The sequence below is a fragment of the Monodon monoceros genome, unplaced genomic scaffold (assembly GCF_005190385.1).
Source record: "Monodon monoceros isolate NGI ecotype Baffin Bay Population unplaced genomic scaffold, NGI_Narwhal_1 Super_Scaffold_15, whole genome shotgun sequence".
NCBI classification, from domain to species: Eukaryota; Metazoa; Chordata; class Mammalia; order Artiodactyla; family Monodontidae; genus Monodon; species Monodon monoceros.
This window is the reverse complement of record NW_021703771.1, coordinates 57,500,374-57,515,100: the sequence shown is the minus strand read 5'-3', so window position 1 is coordinate 57,515,100 and position 14,727 is coordinate 57,500,374. Positions and strand designations below refer to the sequence as shown.

Sequence of the window (14,727 nt, the reverse complement as noted above, 5' to 3'; positions counted from 1 at the left end):
AAAAAAAAAAAAAAAAAAAAAAATGCAGACATCACGTATTTGGTAGTAAATACACCTCTGTCTTGTGCAGTCTTTACCCCTCTCAGTGTTAGCTGTGCTTTTTAATGTAGTAACTGCACAATAAATACTAATTGAATATAGGTGAAAGCAGGATGAGAACTGACAGAAATTAGTGACTGATTCTACATTTTTCATCTCTTTTGCTGTTTAAAAGAGTCCAATTATATTTTAGGATGAGTTTTCTAGTGGTGGGAGAAATTTAAAAATGTAACAGTAGTAAAGAGATTCTTTAATTGCCTGTTTAGCTCAAATCTGAATTAAACGGTTCGCAGGCTGAACTTTTCTGACATGGGCCAGAAAACCCATGTGTTTGAACAGTGAACTTGAGTGCTTTGACTTCTTATGCCAGGCCTCTGGATAACCCTGGGGCAGCTGTTCTTCTGTTGTTGTTTACTTATTCGAAACTAAGTCTTGTGAAGATGTAGGCAGTTAACTCAAGGAATGATTCTTTTTTCTTTCTTTGGTGATTGTCTTACAGCCTGTTTCATGCTGGTGTTGACTACCTCAGACCCCCCAGGGTAAAGAAATCTCTAAGAAGGAGGCCATTTCTTCCTACTCCTTCAATAGACACTTTCTCAGAAACATTAACAATTAGATGTACTTTGAAGATGCTGTTAAGCTGATAAACAGTAGTGCAAAAATCTCTTTGATATTCTGTTTTGTGCAAGGAGATGAAAGATGGTCTCGTTTATTACTGGTTAAGGCAAGCAGTGAATGAAAGCATGTTCTCAATTAGTGCTTGTTTTACACCTGCAATTTATCTATTTAAATTGGAAAGATAACCTACAGTGTGTGCCTCCTGTACTTATTAGCTTCAGGCAAGCCAGGTCTCTTTACCTACTAGACATGTAAGATTTTGCCTTTGAATTTTCAGTTTGGATTCCTTGGTTTGCCTTCTAGTTTTCTTCCTAGTATAGTCTGTAGGGTTTTTTTGCTGGAAAAATTTAGTGTACCTTTGAAAAGGAGTTCTGAACTTGAACATATTTTAAATTACTGTTAATATTGGACTCTGAAGAATATGGTTGTCTTTTATTAAATCAAAGCAATGGGTGTGTGTAATTGAATTGAGTTTCCTTTGCTTATCATTTTTGTCTGTGTGGTTTCTGGACAGTTTCTGACATTGTACCCTTTTGGAGAAGTTACCTTTGCGTCATGATTGGAACTTGTTTGAGGTTGTAAGTCATTCTGGGGAGACAGGAAATGTTCCCTGGAAAATACTGGGCTGATTTTCTTTTTCAGTTTGTGAATTATGAGCTCGGTTCACCAGACTGCATTTTGGCCTTTGACTCTCCCAGAGCAGAGTACTGTCCAGCTTTATTTTGTGAGTAACTGCAGATGCCTTTTTGCCATTTGGGTCAGTTTGTTTGTTTGTTTATTTTGGATTTGTTTATTTATAAATGATCTGTGAAATTTTAAGCCAAATGGGATACAAAGGAATTCCTGGTTTTCAAAGCTTCTTCTTTTATTTTGCATTCAAAAGGCGATTTTGCCTTTATTTTTAGAAGTTAAATATGTTACAGCTGTTGAGTAATTTACCACCTCCTGCCCTCACCTCCGCTGAAATAATTGAAGGAGAAAAATATAGATTGATTTTGTATGCCTGAATATTAAGCTGAGACAAACTTCATCTTTGTGGCTTTATGTGATCCTTAAGACTGTAGAAAAATCCTAGATTCAAAGAGAAGATATGAGGTTTTTTTTTTTTAATCAAAAGGCAGACGTACCTACTTTGACTACTTATTTGAAATATGACAAGTTGAGAATAGTGAGAAGCCAAGGCCAATTAAGCTCAGGAAATGGCTTCACATGTTGCCGATTGCATCCCGGACGATTTGGATAAAACAGAAACAGCTGTGATGCCAAATGCGCTGTAAATTTCAAATGCGGCGTAAAGTGTGGGGTTAGCAGTTCATGAGCTGACTTAATACAGAGCTTTGCCCACAGGTCTTCTGGTGACTTTAAGCTTTCTTCACAAAAATGCAAGATATTTGGGGCCATTTCATATTGCTAGATGGAAAACGGTGTGTATTTGGCTCCGTTAAAGCAAGTAGCTTTGAGAGATGGGCCTGCCTAGAAATTGACTACATTTTTGTGGGAGAACGGGTGAAAAGGGCAGTTTCCTGTGTTGCTGCCAAAAGGTCTGAACAATTTGTAGTAGCTTGTGGCTGGAAAACAACTTCTGTGAGGCGAAAACAGCAACTGCAAACTGGTTCTGGGTATGTGTGAGAAAATGCTCGTCTTTCCTACTTGATTGTTGGGCTTTATGGAAATTTTATATAGTGAATTTTAAAACTCAACTGCTTAAAGTGGTGTTTTGGTTGACTTGGATAAAAACCTGGGGAAGTATATTTGGAGGTAGCCCAAGTGGTGCATAGTGTAGTACTTAAAAAAGGGCAGCATTTATACTCTGCTTTTACTGTAACCATGGGCTTGGAGGGTAATCTGTTTTTCTCCTGCCTTAAAAAGTGCAGGTAGGGCTTCCCTGGTGGCGCAGTGGTGGGGAGTCCGCCTGCCGATGCAGGGGGCGCGGGTTCGTGCCACGGTCCGGGAAGATCCCACGTGCCGCGGAGCGGCTGGGCCCGCGCGTCCGGAGCCTGTGCTCCGCGGCGGGAGAGGCCGCGGCAGTGAGAGGCCCACGTACCGCAAAAAAAAAAGCAGGTAAATCTTGGCATCTAAGGCATGTGTTGTTTTTACAGGAATGGATTTTTTTACAGGAATGGATTTTTAAAGTTAACTTATTAGGCGTGTGTTTTCTTAGTTCACTTGGGCGGCGTGTTCCATTTTGTATTAGAAGTATGTTTATGAAACGTGAAACTACTGGCAATTACCACTTAACCGTACTGACAGTGTGCCGGGCACCATGCTCATGTCCTTATATTGGCCATGTCGTTTACTTCTCTGGAGAGGGAAAAAGCTTAGGGTAAGTGTCAGGTAACTAGAAAATGGTTGAAAGGGGCCAGGATTTGGAGTCTGGTCTGTGCGTTACTAATTGTATCAGAATAGTTACTATTTCAGATACTCATTTTGTAGAATTAAAATCTGTTAAAGATTTTTTTTTTGGTAGAATGGGCTTGGATATGTGGAATAAAGATAGACTTGGTTTGATTTAGTTTTAGTGTTTTCACTAAGCTCTTTTTCAGTTGCAGCTTTCACCAGACCTGAGCATCTGTATACTTACTGTTGCCTAAATGCTCCAGACTTTACTTTTTTAGCCTTAATTTTGACCTCCCTCTTCTGTTGGGGATATCTATTGGCTTTTCGTTAAACTGCAGACAATAGCTGATTAAGGCATCACCCTTTTTTTTTTTTTTTTTAATATTTTGCCCTGTTCATCAACATCAGTGTCTTCTTTATTTAGTAAATAGGCTGGTGCTCATAATCTAGCACAGTGGTTCTCAACCGGGATGGGGATGGGTAGGTGATTTTTGTCCTGTAGGGAACATTTGGCAATGTCTGGAGACATTTTTTTTTTTTTTTTTTTTGTGGTACACGGGCCTCTCACTGCCGTGGCGTCTCCCATTGCGGAGCACAGGCTCCGGACGCGCAGGCCCAGCGGCCATGGCTCACGGGCCCACCCGCTCTGCGGCATGTGGGATCCTCCCGGACCGGGCCCGAACCCATGTCCCCCTGCATCGGCAGGCGGACTCCCAACCGCTGTGCCACCAGGGAAGCCCTGGAGACATTTTTGATTGCCGTGACTTGAGGATGCACTACTAGCATCTCTGTGTAGAGGCCAGGAATGCTGCTAAACATCCTACAATGCACAGGACAGCTCTTCAGACAACAAAGAATTATCTGGCCAAAATGTCAAGAGTGCAGAGATTGAAATACCCTGATCTAGCTAACATAGGGCACAGGCCAAATCTTATTAGAGACTTTCTGTGAGATTTATTTTTTTAAATTTATTTAATTTATTTTTGGCTGCGTTGGGTCTTCTTTGCCGTGCATGGGCTTCTCATTGCGGTAGCTTCTCTTGTTGCAGAGCACGAGTTTCAGTAGTTGTGGCTCGCGGGGTCTAGAATGCAGGCTCAGTAGCTGTGGCGCCTGGGCTTAGTTGCTCCGCGGCATGTGAGATCTTCCCGGACCAGGGCTCGAACCCGCATTCCCTGCACTGGCAGGTGGCTTCTTAAATAACCACTGTGCACCCAGGGAAGTCCTGTGAGATTTTTTTTAAAATAAAAAAACAACTCTGTTAATTTGGCAAGTTTTTATTCTCTTTTCTAGAAGTGGTGGAAGAGACTGTCCATCTGTCTGCTCACGTAGCCCTAAGCCAAATGACACAAGTTGACCTTGCGCTGGATTCTGTCTTCTAGCTGCTCCTTACCTTCATCCCCTATGCTGACCTAGACGAGGTCACACCTTCAACTATTATCTGCCATTATCTTAGCCAGGATTAGTTGACTACCTATTAAGAATGGTACATGAAATACCTTAGCTTGGGGTGGGAGAAAAGCAAAAGAATGGAAGGAATACCCACCAAAGTTTTGACTGGGATGAAGGTCGTAGTGTGCCTGTCACCGTTATATTGAGTTCAGAGGATATAGTTGTTAGTGATCTTCATAGGCCCACACATACCTACAGTGCCAACTGTTGACTAGCTTTTGTAAACTGAAAACGAATGGATGAATGGAATTTTCAGATAATCTGAAAAAGAAGAAATCTCTAGGTCCAGTAGCTATCGCGTAGCTGCCATATTGGTAGGGAAATTGACTGACTTTTGCATTTTGTCTTGTGAATTCTTGGGCCTAACCTTTGTGATTTTGATTAAATGTAACAAGTTGCAAGGAGCAACCTGTACAGGTATCTTGATGTCTTTGCAAGTACTTGGGATGCTGTACCTCCTTTCTTTGCATCTTCATCCTTTAGAGATGGATTTTACCATCATTCTCTGCTCGTCTGCTTTTTTGCAGGTTGCTTTAAGTAGGTATTTCTCAGAGTGAATTGTAATCATTGGCTTCCTCTCCTGCGGCCCTTACTAGGTTATGTGTCCCAGCACAGTGCTCGGTATATAGTGGCCATTCCCTACACATGGAGTGGATGAATGGAGGAGGAGGGGGAGGGAGGAGGAAGAAACGCCTTAGGAATCTTAAAACTCAGTAACAGAAGACAGTTGGTAGAGCTTTGGAAACTCAGGGGCCGGGAAAGGAGCCTAAGTAAGTGAAGGGTGGGAATTGTTATGTTAACATGACCTTATTGGTGTTGCTTGTGCTGTGCACATTTTTTTTTTTTTTTTTTAAACGTTAGCAGTCTGGGTGACTGAGGCGGGAAGGCTAGCCTGTGGCCTCGGCCATATCTGCAGGTCTAAGTGGTGTTCATGTCTTTGACCTGAGGTTCCTCTAAGCTAAATTACCCTCTTGCTCTGAAGGGCATATAGCCTTTGCATGTTCTCAAATCTGCCTATTTTCTGGCATATGTGATTTCAGTCTAGATTCTCAACTGAGTAGTCAGGTCGTGTATGGCTCCCTTCCAGCAAGAACTGAGATAGGTAGGTAGGTAGGTAGATAGATAGATATTGGTCTGCGTTGGGTCTTCATTGCTGTGTGTGGCCTTTCTCTAGTTGCAGTGAGCAAGCGCTACTCTTCGTTACAGTGCGCGGGCTTCCTCATTGCAGTGGCTTCTCTTGGCGTGGATCATGGGCTCTAAGTGCGTGGGTTTCAGTAGTTATGGCACACGGGTTCAGTAGTTGTAGTTCGTGGGCTCTAGAGCGCAGCCTCAGTAGTTGTGGCACACGGGCTTAGTTGCTCCACGGCACGTGGGATCTTCCCGGAGCAGGGATCGAACCTGTGTCCCCTGCATTGGCAGGCAGATTCTTAACCACTGTGCCACCAGGGAAGTCGCAAGAACTGAGTTTTAAAGTGATAGAAATAACTCTTGAAACCCTGCAGTGATTTCCCTGTGGCAGCTCTCTTACAGCACATTGAGTTCTGGTCTTGACCTTTTATTGCCTCCTTGGGCAAATTTGCTTCCTTAGCTTTCACTCCTCCTGGCCCTTGAATTTCAAGAGACACAGCTTTATTTTACTCTGGGGTTATTATGTGCCTGAGTGCCACCGTTAGTGGCCTGGGTTAGAATAAACAGCAACTCTGTAATGCACCTGTTTTGTTTTTCTGTTGAATTACATAAAAACATTTATTAGACATTTTGATTCAAAATAGAGATAATTATGGGAAAAGCTGTTTCTTTCAGCAAAAGGCCCACTAGCCAGGCACCAGTGCTTATCACTGTGGCCACGCCGTTGGACTTGTCCCTTGCAAATTGAACATGCCTGATTGCGCAGGTGTTTGCCTGGCTGAACAAATTATATTTGGACAATGAACTGTTATGCCTGACAGTGATTAGAGAGGCAGGGCAGAGTTGTACATGGACTACTTTGGTAAGAGAATTGAGGAGAGAATATTACCAAACATTTTTGTAAAATAAGAGAAAACCAAGACTTTTTCTTTTCTTCTCTAATGGTTAAATGCCCTTGAACTTGTTAATATTGGAAGTCAGCCTTGTACTGGGCAGATTTTTTAAGAAAAAGAATGGCTAGTAACTTTTTTATTTCTTATAACATTGACTTTGTTGAACACTCTCTGGTTTTCCTTATTGGAGGACAGCTGTAGTAAGATTGTAGCTGAGATCATAGGAAGATCCAATATCCAGTGTCATATATTTTTTGTCTGTCATTTTTTCTGCTTTATGTGTAAGTGTGAAATCTATGTCCAGGTGAGTGGCGGTGTGGGTTGACTAGGAAACTGTCGTAGGATATATCTGGAGATCTCTAAGAGTCCTGTTAAAGTTCGTGGCCATGAATTTGAATGAGAAAAGTTATCATCATCACATGTTTTTTGTTTGGCGGCATGGGTGCAAGGCTGAGGTAGGGCCAGAGTTAGGTGGAGCCACAGAGCACACAGATGTGCTGGAGGACAGCAGGGCTGGGAGCTGAGGGTCTAGTGGCCCGTGGAATCTAAGCTGCGGAAGGAGGGTAGTGAAGACAGGGCAGCGGGAAGGTGGTGGAGGCACAGGCTGCTCAGGGCCAAAGTAGTTGGGGGTGGTGGTTCAAGAAGCAGGGCGGAAGGGGATCAGAGGTTGGGACGAACGGAAGTGAGATAATGGTAGAATCATATATAGGTCTGGGACAGGATTTTCCAAGAAATCATTTTAGAAGGTCATGACTGGCATTTAGAAAATGAATAAACAACATGAGAGTTGGGACCTTATATAGCCTACACAGAATTTTACCTGAAGTGAAAAAAGAAGGCTTCCCATTTGGGAAAAGTTTTCCATCAGCAGTTATCGTACCTTGGATCCACCCCCCTGGCTGGAGTGGAGCTCTGCCACTGCATGAATCTTCCCCTTGGGAGAAGAAAGAGAAAGGGGAGTGGAAGGAAAGAGGTGCCCCTTTTTCCGCTGAGGCAGCCCGCTGGCAGGGAGAAGGCTCACTGCGGAGAGGGGCTGGGGCTGGATTTGGCACAGACTGCCTAGGCTTAGGCTTTAGGCCTGATCAGAGCGACCATTTGAAAACTGTGTTTCCATTAAAACTGGGTGTGTTTACTGTGTATTTGTGAACTGGGTTGGGATGTAAATGTTTTACTCTGGGTCACAAAAAAATTGAAAGCTAGTGTTTGGGAAGCGTGGGAATGGGTAACTGAGGGTGCGGAGGGCAGGATCATGGGGTTCACTTTTAAAGTGGGAACCAACGTGCACGCATGTGCGCACATGCATGCACACACACACACACACACACACACACACACACCCTCTGCTCTTCTGCTCTGTGCCTTAGAGAAAGGAGTAGGTAGGAGTATGGGTAATAAAAATGATTTCGATTTGGAATGCATTCTAGGTTTGGGATTCAGCCCCCCTCTCCCCTAGTAGAGACTACACGTGGTCGGGTGGTAGAGAAAAGTATGACCCAGGTATCGGTTGACCTTCTGGCTCAACACTGGGTCTGTGGAGCTTCCCTGTCAGACTGGGGGAAATAGATTGGAAAAATGTCGGCGTGTGGGTCATCGCCAAGATCCTGTAATTCTGTAAAAGCTGCGGGGTAAGGAGAGGGAGCTTTTCATGTGCTCTGGGTCATAGGGAGAGAGCTTTCTGCAACTTAGAGTTATGGTGACCACATAACACGTAATCAGCCGTAGAAAATTGAAAATTAATTTTTAGAGGGTTGTGAGGGGACAAAACTCAGTAAAAGATCAAGCAGACAGTCGTGGGAATTGTGAGATATAAGTTCTGGCTTCTTTCTCCTTCTGCTGTCTTGATGATTTTTTAAAAAACAGATTAGCATTAGCATCCCAGTGTGATCTTGGCTTTGCCTTTAGAAACGTGAAGCAGACAAACACATCTGGATGTTCCTGGTCCATCTCCCATTGCTGTGAGTAGTAAAATCTTGATAGTAAATTGTAAGGCCTTGTGTGGCTTTCTAGACTGAACTCGGGAGGTGGAGAGTTTCGTTTCCCTTCGTATTGGACCATGTTGGTCAGGCGTTGGCAGTGGGAAGCAGGTGGCCGCAGTTCCGTGGCTCTTAAAAAAGGGATCAGGGCACTGTGGAGTGGGGAGTTAGGTGGTTTGGGCAGAGGCCCAGTTTCCCGCGGATCTTTATCCCCAGTTTCCAAGAGTTGCCATGCCAACCCCTGGTCAGGTACCCGATCTCTGGGTGGGCCCCTGGCTGGAGCAGTGGTGGGATCAGGATTCTTCATCAGGCTGTCTCGTATGAATGAAGGATGGCAGAAAGGGTCATCCCCTACTCATTCTTCTGGGGAGCAAATGTGTTTTAGTTGAAACTCCTTATGTGTGTTTTCCTTAGAAGTGTTAAAATTTGCAGTTAAGTTTTCAAGTACTTTCAGGTGTGTTATAGATTAATTGGACCTTCTTAAGCAGGCTTGGGAAGTTAATATTCCCTTTAATGACTGTTTCTGTGGGGGAAAAATAGTAATAGCTAACATTTACTTAGAGTTTACTTTATGTCAGAAACCGTCATTCTGTATTATTTTATCTTATCTGTACAGATAGGCAGGAATTAGATTTTCTTAGCTTCATTTTACAGAATAAGGATTGAGGCTCTCATCTCCTGCTTCACTTTTGTCATCCTCATCTCATTCCCCCCGTGTGCTCACTCTGTCCCCAACCAGGTCCTCACTTCATCTTGGGTTGCTGTGCGTGTATGGTTTTTTTTTTTTCCCCCAAGGCAATGACTCGAAATCTGGCCTATCACGAGTCAGGGATTGCCTATAGACAGGCGTGCAGAATCAGTCCTCCTCAGGCCTGCTGGATGTTATAACAGTTTAGAGCTGCTCAAGTTTGACCTTCAAGGATGGTGCTGATTGTATCTGCTGTGCTCTACGAAATGTTTAAAGCTGAAAAGTTGTAAATGCTGGATTCCTAAGCAGAGTGCAGTCAAGGGTGACTGTGAGGTTTCTTGGGCCAGGAGAGACTGTGCTTTATGTTAAATAGCATGGGGTGGCCTAAGCTGCGTTCCAGAGACAGTTCAGAGCCATGGCTGGTAATGACATCACCTCCACAGGTGCCAAATCATTCTTTTTTTTTTTTTTTTTTCCAATATAGGCTGCCCATGCCTTTTTTTTTTAAAGGACGTTTAAGTACTGCTGTGAGGTTTTGTTGCAAAATAAGTATGAAATCCAATTCTGGGTGTGTGTGTGGAAGTAGGGAGATGAAAATACAGTGCTTTGGGAAAACCACGCACTTCCAGAAATTCCAGTTTTAGGTTACTCGCGTTCAGTCACTCCCAAGAGATTTTTATGGGGAAGGGTGGGGACAGAGGAGGGGATTCAGACTAGATGAGAAAAGTAGTTGTGGAAAAACAAAGTTGAGGGGCTTTCCCCCTCTACTTTCCCCCTAATCCAAGACGGACCTGTCATGTTTCCAAGAGAACTCTGATTTCCAGTGTATTTCGTAGAGGCTGAAGAGCTCTGATTCCAAATGTCAAGCTTGGATTCAAGGGATTGAATCTTTTTCATGATAAATGTATGTGTTGAATAAAACTTGGAATACAGAGAAACAAATAATAAAAGCCAGCCTCATTCCTACTTTCAGACATAATCACTTAATATTATATTGTTTTTATTATTTATAACCGTATATTCAGTGGTTTAAATACTTCAGTAAATGCATATTTGTATACATTTCACAAAGTAGGGCTCATACTATATGTTTGGTTTTGCCATGCCAAGTAGTTTTTTTAGAATGTAGAACTATGAGGTACTTTAAGAGGTAATGAATCCTCCCTGTCTTTATTTTATAGATGAGCAAATTTAGTAAAATGAAGTTAAATGACTTGCTCTTAATTCCCATGACTTTCAGAGCTGGAATTAGAACTGGTTCCACCTAGCCCAGTATACTTTTAACTATCCCATTCTGCCTATTTTACTGGTGAACATTTGTGAAGTACTATCCTCTAGGATAAATTAGAAAGCATTGCCCCAGAGAATTTATTTAATCCATCTCATATAACTTGGAGTCTGAAAAAAAGTGAAACATTGAGACTACACAAACACACCTGTGTACTTAAATTAATTTGCCCCAAGTGATTTGGAGAAGTTTAGAAACCATTATGAGATGGCTGGATTGCTGCTATTTTAGGATTATTTGATGTGAACCTGAAAGGAGTGAAGCTGAAAAATGTATGTTTTACACTAAGCATAAGTGTCTCTGAAGTGTTTCTTTTCTGCCATGTTAAAACAATAAATGACTTCAAACTTTTTAGTGGTTTTGCCAAACTGTTAGTTATCATCTCCTATGCCAGATTTCTTCTACTCTGGAATTATATTTGCCTTATTTTGCTGAATTCCTGTAGTTCTTAGCTGTATAATTCCTTTGGCAATTTCTCACACAAGTCTTAACGGCATTTCTTCAACTGTTATCTTGAAATGTGGGCACATTATGAATGTTAACTTTCCACGGGGTTGTGTGAATGAGCAGTCTGGACTCTCAGCTCCTCAAGGACAAGGATGTTGTCTTGTTATTTTCCTTCTTTCCTTCTACCTTTCTCCCCTCTGCTTTGTCTCATCTCCATAGTACTAGCAGAGCACCTTGTAGGCTCACCCTATTATTACTATAACTTGGTAAAAGAGTTCTGAACGCAGTTAAGGCAAATTAGGGAACATGGCCTCCTCGCTCCTCTCTGTGAGCTGATAGTCCTGCTGGTAATGCAGATTTCAGGAATATCTCTGCAGAAAAAGCAAGTCTAGCATGATTTGCACATTGCTTTGGTCAGTGGGTATTTAGATGTCCTTTTTGAGGCAGTTGTTATGGATTCAGGCAATATACTGGCACACACAGCCTCAGACTCACCGTCACCTCTGTTTGACCTTAGTTAATCTAGAAGAAACCATATAAAACAGCTGACGGGAGGGCTCCTGGAGGGCTGTCTGAAAAGTAGGTGATGGAGAATCCTGTTTTTGTTTTTCTTGGAAAAATTTCTCTACAAGAAGTCTTCAGCATATTAAATTCTGCATCTTGAAGACTTATGATTTTGTACATTTCTTGACTTTTTGTACTGAGAGAAGAATTGAAGATGGGATGAGGGGAATGAAGAAACTTAGTGTTGAAAATCCCAGGAGTAGGGAGTGGGGAAGAAGGGAAATAATTGCTGGGATATATTTGTAGTTGGGGGAAGAGGAAAGGGAGTAAGAATGGAAAGAGATCGAGAAATAAGGATGAATAGCCAAATATTAGGGTGGGGACAAAATCTGAATGTCATTTGGCAAAGTTGATTATTCTTTTGGTTTTTTTCCAGAAGTTTTTCAAATGATTGGGGTGGGTGGGGAAATTCCACTAGAGATGACAGCTTAAGTGTTGGAGGAATATAATGGAAATAGTCTGAGTGACTAAAGTAGGAAGAAACAGAATTAAGAAAATTCTGTTTCTTTTTCTTCTGGCAGTGCTCTGCGTTTCTTACGATGCTGTGCTTAATTTATTCCAAAAAGTTTGTTCAGTGTAGTGTGAAGAATCTCCTTTTTGATCAACTCCTTTTTTTCCTGTCTCTAAGCTGCTTGCCTTAGAATAGGTGTGGAGGCCTCCCCATCACCCAGCTTGCTCACTGTGGAGAAGTGTTAGGACATAGAACATGGGATGCAAAAGGAGACCAATTCTAGGAGCTGGCAGCACCCACATCACTCAGGGACCAAGTACACTTGTATGATGTGTGTGCGCACACAAGTGTGTTCTTTTCCCTTAAAGAAGTCTCGTGTTGCTAGAGTGTGATCTTATTTGTCTTGCGAAGTCTTTAAATTCATTATATTTAAGTAATAATGGCTCTGCATACTTTCCAGCTGTTTGGAGTTATTTTCCACCTGTTTCTGTTTGGTTCAGTGAAAAGAGGAAAATAATTTGGGAATTAATTTTACGATTGGAAAAGGAACACTACCTCCTAAAGATATTTATGTTTACCCGTGGGTTCTAGTATCAGTCGTATTATTTCCTGACCTGGGGCTGGGCCGCTTCTGACATAAGCGTTAGGAACTGAATTGTGTCAGCACTGCTACTTAAGGCGTTTATCTTAATCCAGGCGTCCTTGGATCGTGCCAGCGAGCAAGGTGGGAGCAAGGTGGTAGCAGCGATCACAGAGCTGGGCTTCACATGTGAGTTCCGAGGAGTTTGGGTGGTTACCCAGTGAATCCATTCCTGGTAAATGTGAGTCGGTGTTTTTCTTTAGATGCTCTGTTTTGACCACATGAGAGGCAGTGGTATTTAAGTTATTTACAGTGTCATTCTCCTAAGACGGAATGAATATCCCTGAATTCTGTCTCACAAGGACCTGTTATGCAGCAAAGGTAGGTAAAGGATGACTACCAGTGAGGTACCAGCCGCAGAGCTGGTTGAGATACGGTCCAGATTTTGGTATTTGGGTTGGTTGGCTTTTCTGGAAGATAAACTTATATTGTGTTTATATAGGTATATCCTAAAAGTTCTTTGTGACTACTGTTACACAATATATTTAAGTGTTCCAGAAGAATAAAATAGTGTGTTTCTTGTCTTATGGCTTCGGTCTGATAGGCATGGCTGCTGCTTTCTTGCACGGGTACCTCTTCACTTTTTCCTTGTTCCTGCTTTCTGCCCTCATTTTCTGTGCCACCTTGAGCGGTGAAAGGAAGATCTTGCATACTTCCATCTGATAAATGCTTTGCATGAAGGAGAGATTATGACAATGCTTGTAGTTTTAAAAAAAAAAAAAAAAGGTAGCCACTAGTCTACATTTTTCTGTTTTTAAGCCTGTGGGGAATTGGAAGCTCCACAGTGTGAGGTGCATTGGGAAAGGAAAAACCAAGAGGAAAGCATGTTTTGGGAAAATGAGCTGCATTTGAGAAAATGCTGAGGGGCAAATTCATTCAGAAACGTGAGCTCATCACCTGGTTGATCGTAATAAGTTCATGCAAATGAGAAATACCTGGCCAGGAGGTTAGGTTGCTGCCTTTTCTTACAATATTCTTTAAAAAAAAAAAAAAAACCCCTCAGTCACTTAGCTCAATTTAGAATTTCTTAGATTCTTTGGTGTTTGTTATACAAAAGATTGGCTACATTATTATTTTTTTTTTTTTTTGGCTACATTATTTTTTCAGGCACCTCCCAGACCTAAACTTACATGATTCAGGAGGACTGTATATCCCAAAACATACTATCATAGGACTTATTTCAGAGCCATTTCTATTTTCTTCTTGCTTCTCTTAGAATTCAGTACCTTTTTGAAGATAACAACCTTTTAGGTCAGTCTTAACCCATGAGAACCGATCATGCAGGTGAAGATAGTAAGTCCTACACTCCTCACATTTCCCTCATATGAATCTTAAAAGATGGCATGAGATTTCTCATTATAAATGTGCCAAAATAGTGTTTATTCCATTAGAGTGTCGTTTAGTGTAATATTAGGCTTACTTTATTGAATCATTAAGGTGATTATCTTGGATAATAGAAAAATAAGATGATGATGCCTGGAATTGTTTGGAAAAATAGGTGCCCTCAGTTTCTGTTTTTAAAGGTGTTTTCTTATACCCTCATTTTTTTCTACCCAAATGGACTAAGGATAACTTTGTACAAAGTGGTGTGTGTTTTGCTCTGGGGGATACAGAGATGATGAGTAAGACAGACTTGTTAAGTATGGTGGGTAAGATGTGGGCATAGGGCCAGTACTGTAGAAAAGTGCTGATCTCTGGAAGCGGGCAAGGGAGTGCTGTGGGCATCTGGAGGAGGGAAGGATGGCAGGGAAGTCTTTGGCAAGGCCATAGCCTGGGAACTGGATTTTGCCCGATGGTGGTGGTGATGGGCATGCTTCTCAGTTTGCTCACTTCTCAGAAGAGTCTGGAGGAGTGAGCCTGGAGTCTCTTGGCTTTTCCCTCTTCAACAATAGAAATCATCATGGATAGTATCAGGGCCTGCATGTCAGGTGGAAGACTTTGGTTTTTTTTCCTGCAGTTACTGAGGTTTTCCAAACAGGTGAATTATGTGATCAGAACTGGAGTTTAGGAAGATGAGGTGGGTAGCCCTGTTCAAAGTAGGGCTAACAAATTTATGAGAAACTATTAGTTATGAGAAAAAATTTACCTGTTGGTAGTTTATTTATTGGTTTTACTTACTTTAATCAGAGTCTACTGTTTGTAATTATAACTGCATTTTTTTCCTACAGTACAAAAATCATCAAACAGTTTTTTAGGGCATTCTCCACTGAAG

General features: G+C 42.0%; 1 protein-coding gene across 15 annotated transcripts in view; it reads left to right on the top strand.

The window, feature by feature from the left end:
- The window catches only part of EPB41L2 (erythrocyte membrane protein band 4.1 like 2), a 268,070-nt gene that overhangs the window by 43,893 nt on the left and 209,450 nt on the right, over positions 1-14,727 (top strand). For 2 of the 15 annotated variants that reach the window (XM_029223483.1, XM_029223485.1), the window contains exon 2: positions 12,572-12,644. The exons of 11 other annotated variants lie outside the window; for them this stretch is intronic. The gene's annotated coding sequence lies outside the window, so the exon portion shown is untranslated. Of the gene's footprint in view, positions 1-12,420; positions 12,645-12,676; positions 12,697-14,727 lie in introns of those variants that run through there. 2 more of the 15 variants (XM_029223484.1, XM_029223493.1) reach the window with 2 other exon arrangements.